We start from the raw sequence: 6000 nt of genomic DNA, 5'->3' as shown, positions 1-6000 counted from the left end.
TTACAGTGCGCTGTATATCAGATTGCAGCGCGCGGCGATGAATGCGACGAAGGCGAACAAGAGGAACGGAGTTCAGTTTTATGCGCGCGGACTCGGCGTCCCTGGCGACGGAAGTCCAGGATACTGCCAGGCAAGTTTTTGTCGAATTGGCGCAGGCATAACGAGTGCAAAGTGTTCCCCGAAGCCCGTCAGCGGTGGCGCAGCTTTGTTGGCCGTTGGAAAAACCGCCCGCAAGTTGCTCACTTTTGTTGCCACCGGATCGAGCGGCCATAAATTTTCATCCCGCTCGAACGCTCCGTAGGACGAGCAGAGACTCGTGAAAGATTCACGTGGGCATCGCGGAACGCCGGTACGCGCGAGCCTATCGGAGGTCCATTAAGTCCTTTTCCCTATGTGGGCACACGCACGTGGGACACGCGAGTACACGCGCGGACGCACCCACGCGTCGCGTTTCGCGGATTCTCAAATCGAGTTGCGATACGCGTGTATGGTGGATGCATGGCCGTTTTATTTCCCACGGGTGTGATTCTTCAACGGGGGTGGATGGCCGTGATAAATGTTGAGTGGCTTATGATTCTTCCGAGACAGGGTGGTGCGAGCAGCTTCTCGAAACCAGCGATTTCTAATCGGATCGCTCTTTTATAATTAACTAGCAAAATACTCCCGCGCTTCGCTTCGGGCCTAAGAGATATTAAGGACTCGATGAAAACACATTTCACCCCTTTTCACTGCCCCTTAGGCGTTGATTAAGGCAAAATCCTCAAATTGGTTTTTAGGCATTTATGCGGTTAACCTCTCGAAGTAAAAACCAAGTTGATATCTAATCGGGCCTGGGAGATATTAAGAAATCCGTGAAAACACACTTTACCCCTTTTCACCCGGTTGGGGATGGAATTTCAAAAAATCTATTCTTATCCAGCACCTACGTCGCAAAAGGAATATACCCTTCGAATTTCATGTTTCCAGGGTCAGCGGTTTGGGCTGGACGGGGATGAATCAGTGACAGAACGATTATATAAGTACCTATAGATCAGGCCTGCCCAACTTTTGCTCTTGCCTTCGAAGAGCAGCCGCGGGTGGTTGCGAGCAAAGGCAAGAGCGACGGCAAGAGCGGCAGCCGTAAGAGAGTGGGGATATGGCGTTCACAGATTCCCCCACCAAGAAGACCTTTCGCTCTTGGGCCTGGCTCGATGCCTCCGAGAGCGAAGAGCAATACGCGGCTGCTCGTACGAGCAAATCCCTGGACAGGCTTACTACAGATTGTAGGTAGGTACCTTTCCTAATCCACTCGAATCAAATTGTGAATCAATTGCTCGAGATGTCGGACAACACACTCCATATTTCATTCGCAGACTTCCACGTTCCTGATATCACTCAACATCCCACATCGTGATCCTCGAGAATGATGATCAACGTTGCAAAGGTTTCTTGAATCATTATACAATAACTCACGAATCATTTCACGAAATTAAACGCCACAGCACGCTCAGTTAATGACTTTCTTGAACGCAGACTTACATTCGTGGCAACGCTGTGATTGCAGTTTGCGACGAAGGTTGAAAGCTTCGCGACGCACAAATTCCTCCCCCTATTCTTTCCTTTATTTTTCGGCTCGGTCGAGCCGGTTGACAGTGAACCGCGCGCTTTCCAATCGAGTATAATCTCGCGTAGGTGGCGGGCGATAAAGAAATTTGCTGCTCGCTGGCTTCGACGATCATATCGGCAGAACCAACGGCGGCAGCGCAACGAGGAAGCTATTGACGATCGACAGCACCGACGTGATCGAGGCGCAGCTTCCGGTATTACATTGCGACTATCGGGCCGTAGATATCGGAGGAGGCGCGTATATATCGATATTATGCACGCGGGAGAAATACGAGACTGCAGAGGTGCTCGGTCTCGCGCAAAGTGTACCAACGTCGACGACGACCGATATCAACGTAATACAGGATGTCGTCGAGACGCTTGAACAGGTAGCGATAGATGCTCGATACGCAGTCTCGCGGCTTTTCGATCGAATCTCTCGAATCTCGTGGCCGGGAGACAGTTTCGCGCGTACAGTACTTGGAAATTCAACCCTCCACGATAGCGCGTGGTTGTCATCGTTCGGTTACTAGCTCTGGGTTAGGTGGACTGTAAACAGTGCTAACATTTGAGTTGTGGTACTTGCAAGTCGTTGAAATGATGGTAGTTAGTAAACCCCCACTTATTCTCTGAGAATTAGGGGTTGCCTGTTCATTCTGAATTTAGAATATTTCACGAAGGTGTTATCAGAGTTGGGCATTAATTAAATAAAAAATTATTTAAATAACTGATCAAATAAAAGTTACTGTAACTTTACTCGTTATTCGATGTTCGAAAATCCGGGTTAATTTTATTCGACACGTAAATAATTTTTTTAACATTTATTCGTTATTCGAAATTTTTATGTAAATAAAATTTTTGTCCATCTTTGGGTGCTATAATAGGTGTAGCGTTGAACACTTTATGGAGGTATCGAAGCAGTGGCGCATCGAGAGGGAGGCCAAAGGGCCTTGGTAGCTCTCAAAGAAAAGAAAACTGGATTTCATACTTTAAATAAATTTTTATAACCACCAAATGAATTTTATTGAATTTGCATTAAAACTATTTTTATCTGTTCAACTCGGCACCCCTCAAGATTAAATCCTGAGTGCGCCACTGTATTGAAGTAAATTGGTATTCAGCTTTGAATATTTGATGGGAGTACTGAAATAGATGGTCAGTGTATACAGAATGGAGTATTTTGCTGGTACAAGAAAATGTTGGAGAAGTAAGTGTTCGGATGGAAGGAGCAACTGTTAGTAGAAGCTTTTCAGTGTTGAGCTTCAGCCTCCGGGCAACGGAGAAACACGGATTCGAGGCTTTAAGTGTTTGAAACGTTTTAATGATATACAGGAGCGAGACAACCGCGGGGGCGTACGGACCTCCAGTAAATTGATCTTTCTAACGACTAATCCGATGAACAGTACCGTCGTTTTACCGCAGAAGGATCGGCGACCTTCTAAGGAAGCTTGCGCTCGGCCGTGGCATTTCAAGTATCTCCGAATGGAACACGACGTGCATTTCCATGACGCGAGTTACCTTGAACTTGATTCGATGGTTCTTTCGTGTCGAGGGAGTCTCCTGAACGCAATTTCCTGCTGCAGTTATGCAAGCAGGTGTTGACATGTTCCAAAGGAGAATGTAGGTAATGTATGTATTAATAATTCCATTTATTGTTGCCCAGTTCCAAATGAAACAGAAGTTTATACCACACATGGAGATTTATTGTTGAGATGGTTAAGTTACCCGAGGAGTCTCTCTGTTTAATGCATATTAGGGCACTTGGTACCGCGTCATTTTTCTGTTGAAAGTAACGAGCGTTTAACATTCCAGACTGGGAGCATCTTTCGGGGCACGTGATTTAAATACGTCTCCCACGATGGACGCGCTTACGCGGATATTAAAACTGTAACAAATTAGTTGTTGGCATGCGATACGACGTCGTTCCTTCGCTCCCTTCCCTGTTATTATTCTCTCATTCTTCCGTTAATCGCAGCCTCAGTTTCGAGGGGCCATTCGGGACCGTGATTTCCCTTCGATTACTTAGGGTGCGTCCTAAAATTACCTAAGGCCTTTTTTGAGGGGAGGAGGGGTTAGGTCTGAAAGAAGATTATTGAAAAATTGTTCATATTCGCTTTGAAGACACCACGGCGTGGATGCTTCTGAAAGGTGTTCCTTGGAAGTCTCCGAGGAAAGGGGACATTACACCTGGTCTTTAGAAATTTAGAAATTCATACGGTTGGTAGAATTGAGCTAATGATCGCTTTCGCGCCACTGTCGTGGAACAAGTGGCGCAGATGGTAGGCTAACTTCGCGGTCTCGTTTCGCGAGGATCCGCAAATGAAACGTTGATGCAGGAACGTCTCAATTTTGTTGCAAGGACGGCCCGAAGCAATCGATTCTCCTCCCAAGCTGAATTCGCGTCACGAACAACGTTTACCGAGATTGATGCATCCGATTCGTGGCATCCGTTGTACGCTGATCGCATAGTCTTCAACTCTCGCCGGTATCATTTTGCTTCGCGACGTGATTGTACCTCTACCCACGGAATATTTAACCACGGGAAACACCTCCTCAGAATCTCTGTGAAAACACCGGGAGACGCATACACAAATTCGTACGAGGACAGTGATTTAACGAGCGAGTTTGCTCAATTTATCCCGCAACTACGATATCGTGGAACAATTGGCCCGCAAACGTTCGCAATTTCCATTCGGAAAAGTGGCCGTAATACTCGCGAAAATTGAAGGAACGGCGTGAACGTGAGAAGCAAACGCCACAAAGTGAACGTCTCAATTCCTTCGGGAAGGATGCCGGGGGCTGAAGAATTTTTTCTTTCCACTCGGCTATCACGGAGCGCGTTTACTGTAAATGTCGGTTATTTAGTTACTGTTACCACCAGGTTTCGCAAAGTGGCGTGGAGATTAGCGCTGTTAGTGGAAGAAAAATTCGGATACCTCGGAATATGGGACAGCGTTGTTCCCCGCTGCGATCTAATGGCGGGTATTCGGTGAAGTCGAGCATAAAGTATCATTCGAACGACTCCGTATTTCGAAACCTGGGGCGTGTAAAATCAACGTTCACGTCATTCGTTTCCCTTGCCTTGCACTGGTGATTAACCCCCTGGTTTATGAAATTAACCCTGCGCGATGCACATGTATTTTTAATGCTGAAAGATGATTATTTATTTCCTTGATATCTCTATTTTAAGATACTTTAAGATATTTAAAAAAAAACAATTCTCTCTATCGATTATCATAAATTATTGTGTGGAGGTGGCCAAAGGTAGATGATTACCCTCTACATATAGGTCGACAAGCACTTCCACAAGTGTTAGAGCGTCGATTCGGAAGAATCTTCCCTCGTTTTCACAGATACAATATCGAAACCGACGAAATCTGCAAGTGGGCGAATCGTACAGAGAATTACGTCACACGGAGGCAATTTGGCCCCCTTCGTTCCCGACAGCCAGTCGATGGGATCGCGTGGGACTGATCTGCCCCACGAACCGTTAACGGTCGAGGCTGCTAATGACGGCTGATGAAATGATTGAGGAAATCTCGAAACAGTAGTCGGCCAATTTAGTCGTTTCGTTCTGACGATGCACCAAGTGCTTGCTAGCAGCACTTCCATCCTCGACGATTTCGATGGACGCTTTGACGAAGTGGTGGACACTTTGATTCGCCCTTTCGAGGGCGGTTAAGTTAAGTTGCGTCTGTCGCACCCTAAATAAATAATAGGATTGTACCGACTATACCACAAGGAGCTACTTTACAACTTCAAGCATAATTCTTTACGTCGTTCACATTTATTTAGTCTTATGTTACTCGATGCTTCTGTTCGTAGATCTCACAAATCTTACATCTGCTTTCCTTTTTAAGCCCCAATTCTTCTCAATGGCAGTGCAGTAGGTTCAGGTGGTACAGGGATAGACGAATTAATTCGATATTGGAGGGGTTGAGGTTCCATCACGAAATTTAATTAATGAGCCGCTCGAAGTCTCGTTAGTTCCCACGAAGAAGTGTCAGGTACCAGCTCGTTCCTCGACCAGAGAAACCAGCAACACGTCGCGATCGATTAAGCGCGTATCTCCCGAATCGGAGTAAATCCTGGCGCGGCTCTAGCGGCAACACTCGCCGCTTATCGACGGAAAATCGATTTCAGGCCCGACGAGGGGACGCAAATGAGGCCAGCAGCCCGGGTAACAAACGGCGGTCCCTTATTTATTCCACGGAACCTTCGTAAATTCTGTTTCGCGATCGTCGCCCCGACGAGCGGGGTCTCCCCCAGCCACGACGAAATGATTTCGCGTCCGAGTAACCGGCTCACGCTCTCGCCCATTAATCTAATCGATAAAATCGCCGGTAATCGATAGCCGTCTGTGTTGCACGCGGTCACGCTGCAATCGTGGGCTCCCACGTGTACTTACGTACCTAC

This window comes from Andrena cerasifolii, chromosome 5 (assembly GCF_050908995.1).
Source record: "Andrena cerasifolii isolate SP2316 chromosome 5, iyAndCera1_principal, whole genome shotgun sequence".
In the NCBI taxonomy this organism is placed as follows: Eukaryota; Metazoa; Arthropoda; class Insecta; order Hymenoptera; family Andrenidae; genus Andrena; species Andrena cerasifolii.
Note: the sequence above shows the minus strand (reverse complement) of the source record.